The following is a 21,665-nucleotide window of genomic DNA, read 5'->3' as shown; positions in this document are numbered from 1 at the left end:
TATCTAGTAAAAGCTAGCAAAATTAGAAATGGTTTCCAAGCACACAACACACCGCAAGAAAATAGACACCCAACGACGAAAATGGTTTGGTTCGAATTGGTGACGTGCATGCTTGCTTGCTTGCTTGCTTGCAAGCCTTTTTACTCGACGACCCACTTAGGGAATGAAAAGTCGCTAAATTTAAAGTAGGCCAAGTGTCGATTAACCAACTTCTAATATAATCCTCTTGTTATTATTATTATTAATAATATTATTATTATTATTATTATTATTTTCATATCGAATTAAAGATCTGTGTTGATCAATGATCATTTATTCAATTAATAATAATAATATTGCATGTACCCTTTTTCGAGTATTCTTTTTTTAAATAAAAATTACAAAATATATATCTAATTCAAAGTTGGTAATACTTTGAAAAGAAATCTTCTTTATTCTGAACAATTCTAAAAGACTAATCTTAAATTTGAGGCCTAATCGAGATTGGCCAATTAAAGTCGGTCGATTTGGGTTATGCCCTGAGGTTGTTTAAACTCAAGGACGTATATAGTAGTAACCCTAAATATCCTAATATCCTTTTCGAAGAAATTCGTAGACTTTATTTAGTCTACTTTTTTACTCTTACCCCCTTCCACCCTTGTAACAAAAACGATCAATTTCTAAACCAATAACAATGAACAATAATTTAAAGACAACCCCCTAAAAACACCGAAGTTATTACCCTAAACATATTTTATATATTAAACATTGTATTTTTTATTCTATAGTTAAGTCATTTTTTCTCTTTCTCTCTTGGAAGAAGATAATTATTCATCATGAAATTTTCTCCCACGTAGAAAGGTTGATAAAAAGGTTCATACAAAAGAGAGGGGTTCGTTTGATCTCCAAAGTTCCTGTCCAGGAAGCATAGAAAATTACGTCACAGTAGAACGGTCCACCGAACTTATGCCCTCGCATGCATGCGTACTCTCTCACTCTTTACACGTATCCCTTCTTTTTTTATTTCTTTCTCCCTTTCTCTCCCTTTTTTTTCTCTCTCTCTCTCTCTCTCTCTAGTTGCAACATTCTGGTTCCCTTTTGGTCGACAACGTTTCCCGGAGGACGTTCATACGTTCATACGTTCGTACGTACGTACGTACGTAAGTTCGTTGTGAGAGGTGAGGAAAGGGAAGAAAAAAAAGGGCAAACCCATGGAAAGTGGTCTCTGCCCTAGAAGTCTCTCTTTCTCTCTTTCTTTCTCTTTCTTTATTTTTCTCTTTCTCTTTCTCGTACCTTGTGGACGAGACTAATCGATATTGGCCCTTCGATGTGGACCTTTACTCGTACAGTCTCTCGCATAAGTTCACCTAAACTTCTAACTGCAATCAAGTCTTAAGAATTTCCCTTTTTTTTTTTGTTTTTTTGTTTCTGACACACACACACACACACACACACCCACCTATACACACCTTTTAATTTGTTTCCTTAACGAATTGACCTAATTAAATTATTGTTCTATTCTTTCATAAGCACGTGTTTCACTTTCACTTTCAACTTGTTTAAGTTATTTTAATAACATTTGTTTTGCTCATTTGTTTTGATCTCGTTAAAAATCCTTAAAGCTCTAAAAAAGGGAGTTCAAAAAGGGGATCAAAAGCAGAGAGTATTCAAAAACTTTTCTAATGAAACAGAAATAATTTTCATGCGAAGATAATCTTTCTCTTCTTCTTCTTCTTCTTTTTCCTTTTCTAGTTTTGTACAAAAGTTAGATCACTGGTAGAATGAAATTACACAGGGTCGTAATTGTAAAAAGGAATAAAAGGAATAAAAAAAAAAAGGGCAGAAAAGGATGGTGATATTAAAGGCCAACACCTGGTCCTTGCACCTTGCAAACTGGTCTCCCCCCCTTTTCCTTCCCCCCTGGTTTCTGGTATCCTGTCACGAGCAGAGCATCTCTTTTTCACGTATATATGTTTTCTTCATGCATTCATACATGCACGCACGCACGCACGCACATACATACATACATGAACTTTGGAAAATATGTTTTATCGTAATACTCAACATTTTTGTACATAATATTGATCATTTTATTTTATAGCATATATATATAGAACAATGTGTATTAATCATAAGAATAGTATTTATTAGAAAATTTCAACTTTAGTATATCATGTGTAAGAGTATAGTTTGTTACCGATGTTAGGGGAACAGATGTGGAGAGCATTAATCGTGCCGATTCAATAGGGGTTTGTGCTACACCCCTGATCGATATTATGGCAATCAGTGGAACCGTGTTCGTTCACTAGACTCCTCTTTATTTTTTTTTCTTTTCTTTTATTTATATTTATAATGATTCCAATTATTTTCAAATGCATTTCAATCGGAAATCATTCGATGATGTTTGTCTTAAAGATTGCTACTCTTTTTAGGTTTCAGTAGTAGAAAGTGCGTAGAATTTAAAATAAGAGATTATGGTTGTAATGGGAGAAGAGATGAAGGTGGGGTCAGAGAAAGGCCCCCTAAGGGTTTTGGAGCCTGCTGCTGCTGCTGTTGCTGCTGCTGCTGCCGGCCATCATTAGCCCTGCTAGGAGAAGCTGCCTCCAACGTAGCTGGGATTTAACGTTGGGGGTTGTTTCTCGTCGTAGATGGATGAGTGAGTCATGCGTCATGCAACGTGGACGCACGCGTGCAGCAACAACACACGCACGCATGCACGCACGCACGCACACCCTCCATCTTCTTTTTTTTGATCATGTCACAAATTCTTCTTTTGAATTCCCATAACGTTGGTTAGTACAACCGAGTCTAATGGTTACAATTCTATTGGGTTTGATCATAAAGTAACTTGAACAATTTTATTTTAATCAAATTTATTGTATTATTAATTTAATTAAATGATTTGATAAGACTTTTCGTATCTTTTTCAAAAAGTACATTTTCAAATTAGTCTAGATCAAGATAGCAAACAGAGAGAAAGAGAGAGAGAGAGTGTGTGTGTGTGAGAATGAGTGAGACACACACAGAGATAGTTTTCTTTGTAGGAAGCGATAGGAATAATCGGTGGGTGCATCTCTCGAGTTCTTCTCTCTTGGGAGGGTTGCAACAAAAGGGTTGAGCTTGCTCACGTGCAAGAGGGTGCTAGTGCAAAGAGGGGTGGTTTTGTCGAATGAATCTGCAGATAAAGAGAGAGAGAGAGAGAGAGATGGTTCGAGGCTTTACTGTTGATCCGTCAGATCGAAGAAAAAGGTTTGAGGGGGTGGAGGAGTAGTGTCAGGGAAAAAAGAAATGCTGAAGCAATGATGTGTCACCATTGCAAAAAAGGGGGGTTGCTAATTTAATGACTAAGGATTGATTGGCTATATGCATGAGATATACCCGGTGTTCTTCTTGTACTTTCGAAACATTTGATATTTCATCTGATTTTGTTGTTGTACTAACGCAAAATCTTGGCTTTATTTTTCATTATTATTAAATAATTTGTTTCATTTTTTTTTTTTACGTTTTAATCAACTATCTAATTCAACAAGTGATTAAGTTTTTTTTTTTTTTTTGTAACAACTTTACACTATGTGTAAATCGTTCTTTTGATATACTTTGCATATATCAACGATCAACGTCAATAAATAAGACGTCAAATGTGACGTATTTACAAACTATCATTATCATCATCATCATCATCATCATTCTGTTACGTTACTGACAACATTTCTCTCATTTTTAAAAGGTTGGAAAGTATCGTGCGATTTACGTCACTCAAATGAGGAAAGAGAAAGAAGCCTCGCCTATCTTATCTCTCTAACATGGATTAGTTTTAATCATTATGACCCAACACAACGTTATATATACACTTCAAGTAATGTACACGCCGCCTACACACATCATCATACTAGTTGTTCATTCTTATGTGTTAGTGTGTGTGTGTGTGTGGCAGGATATCAACGGAAGTATACATAACGGAACCGATTATTATCTTCGTTAATTTTTGTTATCTTTAGAAAATAGAAATTTGTATCTTACATTACCATAATTTCGACAGATTATTCTACAAATGGTGGTTGGGGTGGGGGTTGGGGAGGGGAAACTATGAAGTAACCGTAAATTCTTTTCTAATGTTTCAGTCATCGTAAATTGAGTCATAGGGACTCATTCAATTGACCTGTCATAGACCAAAAGACCCAATTAAGTAAATCCTTTAATAACCACATCCTTCCTGTGGTCTACTACTACCGGGTGCCAATAAAGTTACCACTCATTGTGGTATATTACTTAGGTTAGAAATTAGATTGCCATAATTGTATTACATGTTGTTAGAGTAGTGTTATTTTTGGTTTGTATAATTCAGGTTTAAATATAATTGCAGAGACATTTTTATACAAGAAAATGAATTATTTGTAAACTATTAGAAAATTATTTATTCATGTATGTGTGTGTATGTATATGCACATGAAAATATGTCTTTTTTTTTTTTTTTTTTTCATTTTCTGAATAAACCGGAAAGAAAAAGAGACAAAAGGAAATAGAGTGTGTATGAGAGAGAAAAATTACAAAAGAAGTAGTCCTTTGGTGTTTGCAAGAATTGCGAAGAGGTGGATGAGGAGGAGGTGGTAGTTGAGGTTAAGGTGGAAGTGGAGGTGGAGGAAGAAAATACAACTGTAAAGACGAGGTCCGATCGACAGCGTCAGCTGTTAGCACGTGCCAAACAAAGAAAAACGAATGTGTGTTTGTGTGTTGTGTGTGACTTGCTTGCACGCTTATGCAATTTTGATGCAGCCACGCAAGTAAAGAGAGACGCGAAGAGGAGTGGTTGCTGCTTGCTACAAAGAAGAGAACAAGAAAAAGGAAAGAATAAAACGTAACTTGTTACGCGTAAAACCATAAAATGTGTGTCCGGATCCTTTTCTTACATCGATTGAAACGAAAAAGGGGAAATAAAAGAGGACTGAGGGGAGTGCGAGAGAGAGAGAGAGAGAGAGAGGAGAGGGTGTAGCATTTGCCAATCGAATTTGCGATCAATTTGTATCCAGCCTGTGCAACGATATCATCGAATCCACACGGTGTCTCTAAAATAAGTATCAACGTTTTTAACAACATATACAAATTGTTCGTTGGATGATTTTTATGGAAAAATCTATTTTTACATAAATAGTAATTATTGTATTTATTATTAAGTAATTATTGATTAAAATACATCAACAAGTATTCCAATTAATACTGGATTAGTACGAAAACTTGCAATTATGTGCAATGAGATTTCGAATTTATGGAAAATACAATTGTTATAAATATTTGTGAAATATAAAAGAAACACCAATATACTTTTATACATAGATACAAACCCACAGATATATAGCTGATATTTGAGAAAGGTTTCATTTCCTTCCTTCAAAAGCGAAAGAGAGACTGTTCTTTTATTTGGGACGACCAAAATGGCGCTTACGTCCGAAATGATGCTCAATGGAACTAGAAGAAAAATGATAAAGTCCGTCACAATTTCTTTCTCCTTTTCAATTCTTCAATTCTTCTTTTTTATTTTTTCTTTCTTTTTTTTTTGATACCCAACATAAAAGAAAAAACATATTGCGAATTTTCTTCAGACAGAACGTAATCTTCAAAAGTATATATCATTGAAGAAAGATTTTAATTAACCTTAACCTTTTTTTTTTTACTATTTCATTAAACATTGATTTTTGTTTTTATCCAATCGCGATTCCAATTTACTTGGAAAAAAAAAAGAAAAAGTAATTAAAGTATCAATCGATTGGAATATGATTTTAATCCATCCATCATATTATCCCAATTACTATGTTCCACATTTGTTTTCATAAAATCCAGGTGTACAAAAAAGAAACCTAAAAAAAAAGGGGGACAATCCTAATCGATACGAAAAATGAAGATACGAAAGATGTATGTACGTTTAATTAATGTCTCGTTAAATCAAACAGGAGGAGGACGCATAGTGTCAAATGTGTATATATATATATATATGTTTGCATGCGTGTATCTACACGTGTATGTATGTATGTGTGTAAAATAAATTAAGTCGATTACGGTGCAAGCCGTCGAAAAGAGAAGAGACAAGCATATCTTCCTTCGTTGATTGGCCGATGCCCGCATTGGTCGATAAATTTGTGCAGAAAGTAAAGAAGCCAAGCAAAAAAGAAAACAAAAATAAAGAAAAAAAGTTAAACTGGAAATCGTATGTCTCCTCGGCACGCGCCTGATCTTAAACGATCTCTCGATTGGACGTTTATTCGGACTGAGAATTATTATCCCGCACATTCTTTACACTGTGAAATTATAATTCGAACTCAGAAGAGGGTATGAGAGAGAGAGAGAGAGAGAGAGAGAGAGAAAGAAACTTCTCAGAGAACTCTTCTTCTTCTTCTTCTTCTTTTTATTTTTCTTCTTCATGTTGGTTCTTTTTCATTTAGCATCGATACACGAGATCTGTTGGACGTCCCAAGCAGCTGCTCGCTCAGAAGACTCTTCTTTTGCACAATTATCGTCCCTCGATCGCGATATCGTAATATGTCCAGAACCTGTCCAAGACATGAACAGAAGAAACAGCTGGAGGAAACGTCACGAGAAATTGGATACATCGAAAACGAGTCCCTTTGTGATAACATTGATAATATACTTTGAATTATTATATTTATCAAAACTTGATTTGTTGGTACCAACCTCATTTACACAAATTGTTTGTTATTATTATTTTTCTTTTTTTTTTTTTTTCATACTTCAAGATACAAAAGTAAACCCAATTATGTAGGATAATTTAACGTTTGAGCATATCATTTTTGTACGATCGTAGATGTTAGGACAAAACACACACACACACACATGTATATATATAAATATATATATATATATATACAGGTAGGGTAACAACGCGAGGAACGGAGTTTCCGTCACGGAAACCTGACGCTTCAAAGGGAAAGACAAATTGAATTTTCACTCGTCGTGCTTGTTGGATAGTTCCGGCGTCCTCCTCACACCACACACAGCCCAAGCCTTTTCTCCCAAATGCGCTTGCGCGAAAGACCCTTGGCCCTTTTGGAAACGCCCTTTTCCTTTCTCCCTGGGACACGACGATCATCGATCCTTTAAAAATATTATCGATCTTTCTACCTTTACTTTGTTCATATTTTTAATTGCTATCAGAAATAGAAATAAATGTGTAGTATAATTTTGAATTATGGTTAAAATAGGATCGTAGGGATTTTAAGAAAATAATTAAAGGGAGAGAAGAGGAAGAAGATGAAGAAGAAGAAGAAGAAGAAAGGTTGATGGTTAATTTCTTATTGCAGTAGTGCGTGCACGAGCATGCTTACAAAACGTAACATGGCAGGAAGCTGTCGGTTTAGATAAGATCTAGAACTCGGAGAGTGCCCTAAGTACATCCCCTAAGTCGTTACACCCCATAAAACGTCCTACCCCCGCTTGCAATAACCGACACCGACCCTCCACTTTCCTTTCTTTTTTTTTCTTTCCTTTTCTTCTTAGCTTTCCGGCACTGATTTCTCACCGCAGAAAAAAAAAGAAACTAAGTGGAAGGAGAAACTATCTCGGACACCCGGTAGAAAACTTCTTTTAGGGGAACTTTATCATCTGCCATGAGACTTCCACTACGTTCTATATATATATTATTCTGTTCTCGTATTTCATTCGTCAATTAATTGTCTAGAATTTTTTCAACACAAAATTGTTGAAATTTATGATCGATGAATTTTTCTTCAAGTTCACAAAGGTAAGGGTGGGTCGGGATTTTTGTATAAATAAAACCATAATATAAAGATTGGTTTATGGACCCTTTTTTCTGTCTTCTTTTCTTTTTCAAAAGATTTAAAGATGGTTGACAATGACGACAATTTTCCTTCAGCTTAAACCATTTATCTAGATTTTTGATGAAGCTCCACTGTAGTCCTCGTTGCGCTTAGTTTTATGACCGTGGAAAGCAGTAAAACGTTTTCGCACAATTACCAGAGTCGTTGTAAAATTTTATTACATGCAGTAGTGTGTAAGACAATTTGATCGAGAAGGGTCAAGGAGGTACAACTGTTTTTATTATCCTTTTATTTTTTTAAATTTTTTTTTTTAAATTCGTTTGGAATTATTGATTTTTAATTATCCTCGTTTGACTCCTCGATACAAATGTTTTATAAAACTAATCAATATTGGTATGACACGTGATTGAGATGAGAAGGGTTAGCCTAAAATTAGCATTGAAAAGGTGTTGTCATCAATTGTTCAAATTATTTCAGATTTTTTTGACGCACCTTTTTTTTTGACTGGGTTGGTTGGTTGGGTTGGATTGCAAGGGATTCATCGTAATTAATTTTATTATTTTTTGGGCAGTTTTATTGCTGACCCTTTAATTATTCTTTTTGTTTTTTTTTCTTTTTAGCCCTTTCGCAGTACAGGACTTTTACCCTCTCTCGTTTGCGTTTATTTATTTTTCTTTTTTTGCATAAAAATTGTGTAATACGAAGTAGAGAAAAAGTTATCTCATTTTTCAACGAGAGCACGTTGAACACTCGAAAACGAGTTTTCTAGTATTCTCTGTCGTCAGCAGAGAATCTCGAAGTACCGGCAATATCGAAATCAAGGGAGAACGAAAGAGAGATGGGGAAAAAAAAAAAAAATACAAAAGTCTGCTGGATATTTGCAAAAGTACCAACACCAGGGCGAACGAAATATGGAAATTTTATGGGGAGTCTTTCGACCCGTCTCTTCGACCTGACCACCAAAAAATAAAGTCACCTGACTTTCGACAATTCGAAATATCATTTCATTTAGAAAAAAAAAAAAAAAAACAAACAAACAAACTTACAAACGCGATATTAAATTGCCAACGTAGTAACATGAAAAATAACATCTCACAGCGTGATATTATATTTTACTACGAAATAAATAACCTAGAAAAACACATTAAACGCATAAACAAACAAAATTCCAATATTAAAACACGCGAACAAATATTTCAAAAGTTCGATGAAAAATCGAACACTATGATAGAACTGTACTATGGAAGAGGCGCATGATACCAAAAAAAAAAAGAAAAAAGAAAGGAAAAGAAAAGAAAAGAAAAGAAAAAAACTAGACAACTGCAATCTTTCGGGGGTGTGTTGGGAGGGTAGAAGCCAGAATAGGAGGTTCATCTTCGAAGGTGGTAGAAAAAAAATGTGGGTGGGTATAAGGGGTTGGAGTCTCTTCGCCAAGTAGAAAAGGCATCCTCCCGTTCCCCTCCCAACCCTCCCTTCTTACCTTTCGTGCACCCTTGCCAGAGAAGAAGCGAAGTAGCGCACGTAGCGCCTCGAGGGTACTTCTCCCTCCTTTTTTTCCTTCTTTTTTTTCCTACCCCCTCCCTTAAGTCTCTCGTCTCTCGTTCTACTAGCTTCCACCACCACCACCACCACCACCACAACCATCAGCCGCCCTCTTTTCATCCCTTACCTCTCTCTCTCTCTCTCTTCTCCCTGAATCCCACAATACCGTTCCTGGTCTCTGGTCGATACGTCTACCCTCCTACCACCACACACCAACCACCCCCATCCCCCGTACCCTCTTCCCTTCCGCAACCCCAGCCAGGCCCTTACCCAACCACCACCGATCTATCCAGTCGCACGAATACTACTCTACCAACTTCTATCCCTGTCCCTGTCCCCCTCCCTCCCCCCTCCCCGTCTCCTCGCCTCCCCCACACACCAAGAAACTCATCTCATTGGCGTAGAACACTTTATTCCTTTTTGATTTTTACAATGAAACATTTGTACATTTTTATTCCGATCAATAGATTATTGTAAAATTATTTGATCAATAATTCTTTATGATAAAATGAACTTTGTATTGTTTAGAGCTTTTTTTTTTTTATTATTGAGATTTGAATAATTTATTGTTGAATCACATCGAATAATAATTTAAATTGTATTTTTTATTTTTTCAAAGATCAATGTTTAAAATTATGTGAATTTTGTTGACGATTGATCGTTGAAAACTAGACGATAGGAAAATATTCGAAATTACGCCAATGTAAGTGCTTATACACTTCTCACAGTGGACACGAATACACACACACACACACACATATATATATATATACATAGGATGATATGCTATGCGTTTACACGTCCGCGAACACACGTAAAACGATCGTAGCTATCGTCTCCTCCCACCCTTCCTCCCTTCCTCCTTCCCTCCCTGTATGTTCCGTGACTGCGCCTTCTGGATATAGGACACGAGAAGTGGTGGAGAGTGAAGGGGTCAGGTGGGGGAGGATAAGAAAAGAAGAGAAAAGAAAAGAAAAGAAAGAAAGAAAGAAAGAAAGGAAAAAAGAAAGAGAACATTATATATATATATATATGTTGGTTGCTCAAGGGAGGCTCGTAAAGACCGAAGAGGAAGCGTCCTCTTCGAACAACGCCGATAAGATTTTCCTCCCCCTCTTACCACCACCCCTCTTTCACGGTTATCTCGTCACTCCTCCTTCTCTCTCATTCGAAATTCTTTTTAACCTTCTTTTTTTCTCTTATTTTTTTTTTTTTGGGTTCGAATTTATCACACATACTCACACACACACATTTTGAAATTCGAAAATAGGTATGGTGTTTTGTTTTTTTAACTTGTGGGGTTAAAACGACAACATTTATTTCTAGTTTTGGAAAATTCAATATGGCGTGAGTACAACATACCACATTTTTAGGCTAGGATTTTGAACTAAAATTGGTTTCTCATCTTAGATGTAATAAGAAACATTTTTAATATACAATTATTCTATTGGTTAATATCAAATAACAAATAAAACAGTTTTTAATATATCAACGCCATTTATTTCCAGTTTTGGAAAATTCAATAATGGCGTGAGTACAACACACCACATTTTTAGGCTAGGATTTTGAACTAAAATTGGTTTCTAATCTTAGATGTAATAAGAAACATTTTTAAGATACAATTATTCTATTGGTTAGTAACAAATAAAAAATAAAATATTCTACAATATATCAACGCCATTTATTTCCAGTTTTGGAAAATTCAATAATGGCGTGAGTACAATACACAACGTTTTCAGGTTAGAATTGAACAACAAATTTGTATAGATACTCTTAGGTAATAATCTTAGATGTTATGAGAAGAAACACTTTTGATATATAATTATCTAACTGGTTTAGCAACAAAACAAAACAAAACAAAAATATTATTATATCAACGACAAACTTGTAATCGATTATTACATAGGTTGTTACTTGAAATTCATGTTGGATAAGAAGATCGAATATGATGATGATGATGATGACGATGATCATTTCAATTTCTAATTTCTAATCTTGAATATATAAGCAATAATAATCGATATTGATAATTAAGTAATAATCATTTACACGAATCTTTTATCCACCTATCTAGAGATATACCAGAGATAGATAGGATGAGAAAAACGATTTGAAATTTCTTCTTCGTCGCTTCATTTCATTTCCTTTTCTTATATTACTCGAAGCATGAAATCATTTACCGTGTGTATCCCAAGGCTACTACCGTCAATTACCGATAAACGCTAGGACTGGTTTATTACACTTATAATTCCTCTTTTCTTATCATTTTTTTTTTTTTTTTTTATTATTATTATTAATAATTATCCCATCCGACTACGACAATCGATTAAATATGAAATTAATTCTAACGATCGTTAGATTTCAGTTTAGTCATCATTTAACGCGATCTAATATTTCAATTCATTTCAAATATTTCGTTTAAAAGATTCATGTGTGTAATGGAACGGCGGGGGGGAGGAGGAGGGGGAGGGGGTGATAGAAAGAGAAAGGAATTGTTGAGAATTTGATATTCCCTTTTTTTTTTTTTTTCTGTTCTGTTCTGTTCTGTTCTGTTCTCTTTCTAGTTTCAACATAAATCACGATTCTCCTTCATCCTTCGCGTCATTACTCCCGCTGACGTGGCGTTTGTGGCTCGAATGCCTACTTCTATATACGGTGGTACCTTTTATAATCGCTTTGACTGTTTCCCACGTGCCATTATAAAATGACCGAGTATGAAGAACACCTTAAGAAATAATCTTCGTGTCGTGAAGAAACAGAGAGAGAGAGAGAGAGAGAGAAAAGGGATGAAAGAAATTTATTTGCATTATTTTATATTTTATATTTTAATCAACGATACGATTAATAATAACATTCACAAGTGCAATAAGAGTTTGTTCAATAAATGATAGATGCAAAAACAATTATGACGTTTGATAGATATATTTGTCATAAGAGGGGGAGTGCCCCGCAACGCGTTGCTGTGGCTCACGCGTCTTTAAGTCAACGAATTACCTTATACCGCCATCTGTTAGAATAATATAAACTATTCTATCTTTCAAGTTGGATGAAACTGCACAGAGTGTGCAAAATTTGATTAAAATCGGTTCAGTAGTTTAAAAGTCCATTGCGGACAAACAGTGTGACACGTAATTTATATATATTAAGAAGAAGACGAAGAAGAAAGATATGAGTAAACAGGTGTAATTTGGCACCTGTAATTATTACCTGAGATGTAGATAAGAGTGTCTTGTCAACTACTGTTATATATGAAAGAAGAAACTTAACTTTTGAATTATGCAACAAATGTCTAAATCGATAAATTTATTGCTTATTGGAAATGCAAACTTGTGCTTCCCCCACTCTCAACCCTCTCCCCCCCCTTCTCACCATAATTAGATAAAATTATAAATAAAAATTGTGATCGTACAAAGTAGGAAGATAAAATGAAAGAGAAGTAGAGTAGGGCGTCAGAGTTTGTGGGATTGTCCACCCTCGAGGGCGCCGGTTATGCTCGTCGTCTATCGTCGATGGGGCCTTTTGACACGTGAACAATGAATGACGCGTACGCCATATGGCTCGAGAAAACCCATAACCCCTCTCTCTCTCTCTCTCTTTCTTGCTACGAAATAAGAGGAGAAATTACGCAGGAACATATAGATACCCCATGCAAGACCACCATCGTTGAAAACTTCCATAACACAAATATATATTTATTTATTTTGTTGTTGTTTTAATTGAAATAATATTTCATTATTATTTAAATAATGTAGATTATAGTTTAATAACTTTCACTTGATATATCATTAACATGAATGTGTATGTGTGTGTGTGTGGATAAATACACGTGGAAGAAGAAAAAATGTTCTTTAATGGGACAAGTTTAGTTTGATCTTTCTCTCTCTCTCTCTCTCTCTCTCTCTCTCTCTCTCCGAAAGTTACTTTACTTCTAGACCTCCTGCGTGCATACATGTGCATACATGTGCATATGTATGTGTATACACATCTATAGAAATAAATGCAAACGTAAAACGTGTTTACGTATCTCAGTCAGTCAGTCAGTCTGTCCGTTGCTTACTGAAAGCCACACCCTCTTGCGTGGGGTTCTCGTTTCCGTCGTGATCACCATAGAATCCAAATCATTTTTCATTTTTTTTTTCTTTTTTTCAATTCTAAACGAATCTTATTACCAGTTCTTATTAATGACACGTATCAACATTATGAACCCATAAAATTAAGTCATTAATTAAAAATATATGTGCATTGGAGAAATAATTGAACGTATATTCAATTGGATTCAATAAATATGATCAGGATTCATCTGCATAATAAGTTAATGATAATTTTCCAATGTCATCGGAAATAGCGATTGAATACCGTTATCGTCATTTCGATTCGTCGCAGCACTCGTTTTAGGCATTTCCGATCGGAAGAGTTGAGACGTCTCGTTAGGCCTTCTGATAGAGTTACTCGATTGTCACGCTTACGACGTTTTACTGTTACATCCAGGCACGTGTGTGTTTCGTACATTATATATACAAAAGGGGTATACAGTAAGATATCCTAGTATACATATATATATACTAGGATACTCAACCTACACGTTACTTTGTTATAAAATGTTCATTTAATACAATTCTAAATTTAGTAAATTAACAAATAGCAAATAACACAATTAATATAACACTAATAAGTTAGTAAATAAGACAATTCTTCAATTGAGTAAATTTTATAATTTGTTATAATATTATTTAAATTATAATAATTTTATAATTGTGTTGTTATCAACACAAAATAATATAATGCAGGATAAAAAATAAAAAAACAACCATTATCGAAAACTTACAGTACCTAAAAGAACTAGGTAACCTAAGAATACAATAAATCTTTAAATTAGTAATAAAAAAATATAAAAATAATTGTAATAAAAATTATCTTATATTTTCAGTTGACAAAAATCACACAGAATAAACAAAAAAATCATTAAAATCAGTTCAGTAAATCTCGAAGTTATTAATGAACAAACATATTGTGACGATGAATTTCTTTTTCATTCAAATCTTTCTAACATTAGAAATACATTGATTTGTATTTTATAATAATAATAATAATATTAATTCGTATAACATATTATTGATATTCAACCTGTGCAACTTTGGTAAGCTAATTAACATTTGATTCGTACAAAAAAAAAAGAAAAAGGAAAAACCCAACTCACGTTTTATTCCTCTTCCCTTTAACACTTGTTTCACCCTTTTTTTTTTTAGATGGAATCAACTTTTCCATAGAAAAATGTGTTTCCTTGGAACGTTTTACTGTTACTATACCTCGAGGTTAACTCCTGCACACACACACACACACACACATTGTATAATATACATATACAATTTACGTTAATGTGTAAGAAAAGAAGAAGAAGAAGACAAAGAAGGGATATCGAAACTTCTTGTCTCATTGCGAATGATAGTCGTGACGTCTTCGCGGATATGCAAGTGATTCTGCATTCGTATCGTTTCTTCTTCATAAGAAGAAAACAAAACAGGATAGATAAAACGAATAATAATAATTATTATTATTGTTCATCTTTAGTTAATTATAAACTTTGATAAAAAGAAAAAAATTTCCAAAAAAACAAAATAAACAAATTTCTGTTCGAGTTTCACAATTTTCATCGCCACTTTTTTTTATTATTATTATTATTTTTTATTACTAATTTAAAGATTTTTATTTAGAAGTTATTTAGATTCTTTCAATAGATGCCACTGTATTACAATTCAATTATATCGAAGTTTGGTTTTCTTTGAAGGTTTCACTTCTGCCATTTGTATGTGTGTGATTTGCACACGTCTGTTTTTTTTTTATTCTTTTTGTTATTTTTTTTCAAATTTCACTTGAATTTTTTTCTGTTCCGACAAATATTCAATTCATTTGATTATTCGTTTCTCTTTTATTAGTTGGTTTGTTCGTTTAAATTTTTCTCTCTCGTTGAAAATCGATCGAACGAATAATAAATTCGAAAAATACAAAAGCCCCTCCCCCTCCCCCCCACCCAAAAAAAAGAACCTTTTTATATTTCATTGTTTTCCTGTAGTTGATAACAACATGTATTTTGGTATATTCTTGGTAATATTTGTTTAAACGTTATTGCATATCGCAAAAGTAAATTGGATCACAAATTCATTCAACGTCAGTTGAAAAATGTAATACTCGAGACGAACGAGAGAGTAGTGTTTTTGTTAACCAGTTTTCATCATTTTCGATTGATGTAATAAATACGTCCTACCTCCCACCCCCTTACCCCATTAAAAAAAAAAAAATAAAGAAACGGAGAGAATGAATATTATTGAAAAAATCTGAACGAGTTAGATAGGGGATGAAACAAAATATGTTTGTCATTTTGTAGGACGATTATAAAAAATGTCAATTTGAAGAAATTTTGGTGGAACAAAAAAAGAAAAAGTTAATTGCAGAAACATTTTCTTACAATTTGAAAGTTCTCTACCAACGAATTAGAAGGGCACAAAATTATCATAAATTATTATTCCACGAATGTGTGTGTGTGTGTGTGTTTGTTTGTAAGTGTTACACGTATGTGTACGCCTGTAGAAGAACCCACGTATTTACATATTTATGGTCTCTATGGGGGGGCTTCTTTCCAAAAGGAACAGAAGAAGAAGAAGAAGAAGACGAAGACGAAGACGAAGAAAGAAAGAAAGAAAGAAAAAAAGAGAAAGTGTCGAAAAGAAAAGCGAGTTGTTCCTTCCGAGGGTGATTTTACGGGATACAACACACCATGAAACGATCTCACCTTTTCTCGCGACGTCCTTGAATAATTTAACAATTCTTTTTCTTATATTTTTTATTTTATCCTCTAATTTTAACATAAAAACCTTTCTTTTCAACCCTCCCTGACACAAAGGAACGGGGAAGAAACTTTTTGACAATTTAAGAAACAAAGACTAAGAAACGAATGCACAAAAACTTTATTCTAATTTTCTATAAGAAGAAATATTAGATCAGGTGTTTAATTGATATTGTTAAATTTAATTTAAAATAACAATAGTTACTTCTTTTTTTTTTTTAAACAATAACATATTACAAAAATTCTAATTTGCATTTATCATTGTTAGAAATTTATGGGGGGGAAAAAAAATGGAAGGAAGAAAGAAAGAAAGAAAGAAAGAAAGAAACGAGAGTAGTGTTAGGTATCGAGAATCGAAGCAGTGTATTGGTCCAAGGCCATTTTTACATAATAGTTTACAACAACGTCGATGTAAACCAGCACACTTGGATTGGTGTGTGGTGCTACACGCGAACCGGTGTGCTGTGCTGCAGAAGGTGCATACTTGGTTTTGCATAATCGAGGAACCTTGGAAGGAATCGTTTCGTGACGAGTTAAGTACAATTTCGATGAAACCTCGACAAAAAAAAAAAAAGATCCTTTACTATCACAAATATGATCATTCTTTTATTATCCACCCTGTATAATATATATATTATCATTTATATTTTTTTATTTAATACGTTAGAACAATGATTACAGGTATGATTTATTTATATTTGCAAGGATTATTTATAATTCGTGATATATATTCATATGACAGATGATAGGACGATTCCCATGATAGAAGAAAAAAAGAAAAAAAAAACACATACACACACAAAAGAGACTTCTCTGATGACTCGGATGATTTGATTTTTTTTTTTTTTTTTTTTTTTTTTATACGAAACACACATTTTGCAAACTTGTTGTCAGAATAAGAAACGAGATATCTTTCTTACTATTTCTCTATCCTTTTTCTTCCTTTTACCTACCCTCTCTTTTGATTTTTTTTTTTTTTCATTTTTATTTTTATTTTCATCTCTTTTCTTTCTCTAGTTTCGCCAACGTTGTCATTAAGCACAAGGCTAGAGAGTAAACGCAAACGTTCGCACAAAGGCTACATATTCCAAACAGAGGGTAGTGGGGGGAGGGAGGGAGAGAGAAGAAGAAGGTGAAATAGTAGGAGTATATATCTATATATATATATATATATGTGTGTGTGTGTGTGTATGTTGTTGTTAGTGTAGCCTTTTCCTTACCAGAGAACCTGGAAGCAGCTGACATTGAGTTAGATGACGATTATCGTTAAACTCTCCTAGGACTCGAATAAAGAAGAAGGAGTCAAGGACGATATTCTCTCTAGTCGATTTTTCTTGCAGGTGCAGTTTCGAAAACACCTTGATGTACATCAGATATATATATATATACTTCTATCTCATTCTATCTTAAATAACTATATATGGTTGATACTTAATTCATTTCGATATAACAATCTACCGGTATACGTTTTCTATCTTATTTTACGATATACTTTTTATAATAATTATTTATTTTATTTATATATATTTATAAGTGAAAATGTAATATATAACAAAGTTGATAATATATATTTTAATAATGTAATAGTGACACGTAATTTATGTATATAAATATATAATAAATAAATTAAATTATAAATTATAAATATATTATATATTAAATTATATTAAATTATATATTTGAATATTAAATAAAATATAAATACAATAAATTATTAACGAATAATAATAATAAGAAGAAGAAGAATTAATTTTAGGAAATAAAAATAATAAAAATTTGTTTAGACAAATTTAACTACAATAATAAATCGAATTATCTACGAAATATTAAAAGGATATATTCATATACAACACACATTCTTCAAAACTAACGACAATGTTTACACCGAGAAGACATTGAACGAACTATTCGATTGTTTTTAATTTATAAATCTCTCATTGAGAAGAAATGTAAACATATATATATATATATATATATATATATATATATATATATATATATATAGAAGTATTTGATCTATGAAAATAATGTCATTACCGAGAATATTATTATTGTTTTCAATTTTCTTCACAGTATACAACACATTTGAAAATGATCACGTCAACGTTTTGGTTTCTTACTCAGTCTTACACTTACTGGGCTAATGATAAGACGTTCTTATATAATAAACAAATTTATTGTTTTTAATTAATCAGTTTTATTGAAAGTGTCAAAAATTTGTGTTGAAATTATTTCGAAGATATTTCATAGTGTGTGTGTATGTGTGTGTGTGTTACTTCAAATGAAAACTTATTGTGTTCGTGTTATAGTGATTCCAATCATCTTGGTGAATTTGATTACAAAGTTTTTCTCATAGTAAAAGAAGAAGAAGATACTTCTGTTAACCCTTTCTCTGAATTCGTACCTATCTTCAACTCCCCGTTGTACTTTTTTTTGTTGTTTACAGAATCCTTTTGTGGTTGTTTGTGACGGAAGTTTAACAAGCATTGACGTGCTTTCATGCATTTACCTTTATCTCTCTTTCTCGAGTGCACATTGATTAACGACTCGAGGTCGTTTCCTGATTAGATCACAGTAACATTCTTCTTCGTGCCCCTGTACAGAATGAGCCTGAACCCCAAATAAGGTTGCAACGAACATTTTATCGAGTACGATCATCATCATACACTTCGGTTTTTCTTCTTTTTTATTTATTTTATTTTTATTTCTTTATAAAACCTTCTTTCGTACCAAATTAATATAATCAATCGTCTAATTTATCATCGATCACAACATCCTTCCACTCATTGCATGAAAAACTTTACCAAATGAAAAAGTGACAATCCGATAAAATATATTTCTCTTTTGATTTTCAAAGATGAAAGAGTAAATCACACATACAGACACACACACACACACACACACACATACAAAGAAAAAAAAATATACGTCAATGACGATTTATATTTCGATTGAAGGAACCCTTTTGAGATTCGATAATTCGAAACACCACGTACGTTTCATTATTCGAATGTTTTTTTGTTTTTTATTATTTCTTTCTACTATCTCTTACTCTTTCTTTTTTTTTTACCCTTTGCAAAGAATCCTTTCTCTCTTACCTTATTCGACTTTTTTATTTTTATTTTATCATCATCATCATCATAATCATCATTATCATTATCATCAGCAATTGCAACCATAATCGACGTGATGCGGGTGAAAACGTAATTGTCTAGATTATACTTGAAAGTAATCATTATGCTAGACGATCATTAAGATAAATTCAAAGATAATCACCATGGTTCTACTGTACTGTTCAGGTGTGTACAGGTGTTCCAATCTTGTACATGTATACGTTTTGCATCTATGCATGTATATATTATTTAAGTAGCACATTTAGCTTTGACAATGACCTAACATCATCTTCTTATTCTTTTTCCCTTTTCTTTTTCTTTTTTTTTTTTTATGTGTTACAGGTACGTTTCTATTTTTTTTTAAACATCTTCCAAACAACCAGAATGGCAACTTCTTCAATTTTTGTTTTGTTTCTTAATTTTTCTTTCAAATCACAATTATTTGATTTGATAATAGTTTCATCGTTCAAATTACAAAATTATTTAGTATGAACCGATATATATGGTAAAAGCCGTCCATGGGGTAGTAGCTGGTTTAAAAACTATGGTTTAAAAATAAAACTAGAAAGATGTGAGTTGGTTTTCTTGGTTCCACCCCCCACGTGGCCAACGAACACAGTCTGCTCATGGCACCCGTTAGTGAAACTTTAAAAAGCTTACTATCATCTTTTACGGATATGTTTGTACTTGTTTTTTTTTTTTTTTTAGTTGTAATTAATTGTTTAATAATTAAATAGAAGATAATTGTGTTTGAAATTACCGATCATGAAAAGGAAAGTCAAGTGAGTGACACAATTTTTAATTCAATTTTAAAGAAAACCAAATTCATACGAGTACGTATTATGTCTCTGTGTGTGTGTGTGTGTGTGGATGATAATTATATATTTACTAAAAAAAAGGAATAAATGACATTTAGTTATATAATTACATTAATTAATAATAATAAAATGTCATAATGACATACGAGGTTAAAAATAATGATTGCACCTTTTACATTTAAAGGACAGTATTAAATGCCCCATTGAAAAAAGAACGTTTACAGAACTTAGATAACTTCTAAATAAAAATCTTTAAATTAGTAATAAAAAATAATAATAATAAAAAAAAATTGTGCTATGTGCTAAGTTGAAAAAATCGAGTGAAATAAAATCAATTTCATGAAAATAAGTTGAGTAGTTTCGAAATTATTAGTGGACAAACATATTGTGACACACTGAATTTTCATATATAGAAATATTATTAATTAATTAATTATTTTTGTTTCATCGATTTCACGGTTTCTTCCGTTTCACGTTCTTTCGTTACCGATTCACCTTTTCTATTTGACGTGTGTGTGTCTATATAAAAATAAAAAAATATTTGTTGAAAAAGAAAAGGCGTAATATGCCAAGGGACTATTAAGGTTTATAAAAAGCAAGTTCCTATCTTTGTTTAATAGTAGTAGCGTAACTTGATTCGCGATCCTCAGAAATGTTTCGTCGTTCAAGTTTCGTTGCGTAAGCAAGGCCCATTGCAGCATATATGCAACGACGACTATGCTTGTGCATGATGCACAAGCGGAATCAGCCTAAGATAGCGACAGGAAAGGCATGTGCGACGAGAACGTCTACCATTGGCGTAAACTTTCATCTATTCTTAAACTATCACAAATATTGTTTAACTCCATTTTTTGTTCATCGTTGCAAACTTAACTGTTATACCATTTGTATTTATATATATATATATTTTTTTTTCTTAAATATCATATGCACATAATAATTTAATTTTAATAACAATTATTATTAATCAAATTTTATTTCAAAGAATAATTTTTCTAGTTGCAAAGTTAATTCAATGTTCTGTTGAATTGGCAGTCGGCAGTTGGCAGTTTGAAGTTGAAAGTCAAATTCAAAATGCTGCGTCTGTTATATTATCATTTGTATATTATTATTATTTTTTTCTTTTAAATATCATATGCACATAATAATGTAATTGTATTTATTTTATTATTTTAATTATATTATTTAATTGATATGATATTTCTATAATATCATTACTCCTCTATTACTCATTTAATTCTATTCGTCATTCATTGGATATATCATCCATCTATTATGCATAATTATGAGCAAGCTTATGTTTATTCGCACACCACTGCGATATGTCCAAGTAGGGCTGCCTACGAACGGTGGTTACGCTTGGCCAACGAAGATAAACATTGAAACTGGATAGTGGATCGTGGTTACGGCTCTTTAAATGGACGAAACATTAAACACTTGTTCGTGACAAAGACAGGATGAACAAAAAAAAAAATAAAGTACAATCCCTCTCTCTCTCTCTCTCTCTCATTCCTTCTTTGACTAATACTTTGCTGTATAATACAAACTTTTATAAACAATTAATTAACGTAATTCTTTTCATTTT

At 32.7% G+C, this 21,665-nt stretch overlaps 1 protein-coding gene across 1 annotated transcript in view; it reads left to right on the top strand.

Annotated features, from left to right (window-relative positions):
* jing (AE binding protein 2 jing) overlaps positions 1 to 21,665 on the top strand; it is a 78,911-nt gene that overhangs the window by 15,395 nt on the left and 41,851 nt on the right. The window lies entirely within an intron of this gene.

Source organism: Polistes dominula, unplaced genomic scaffold (genome assembly GCF_049000335.1).
Source record: "Polistes dominula isolate Pdom_NZ unplaced genomic scaffold, Pdom_raw_medaka contig_21, whole genome shotgun sequence".
NCBI lineage: Eukaryota > Metazoa > Arthropoda > Insecta > Hymenoptera > Vespidae > Polistes > Polistes dominula.
The sequence above is the reverse complement of the archived record's forward strand: the minus strand, read 5'-3'. Positions and strand labels throughout refer to the sequence as shown.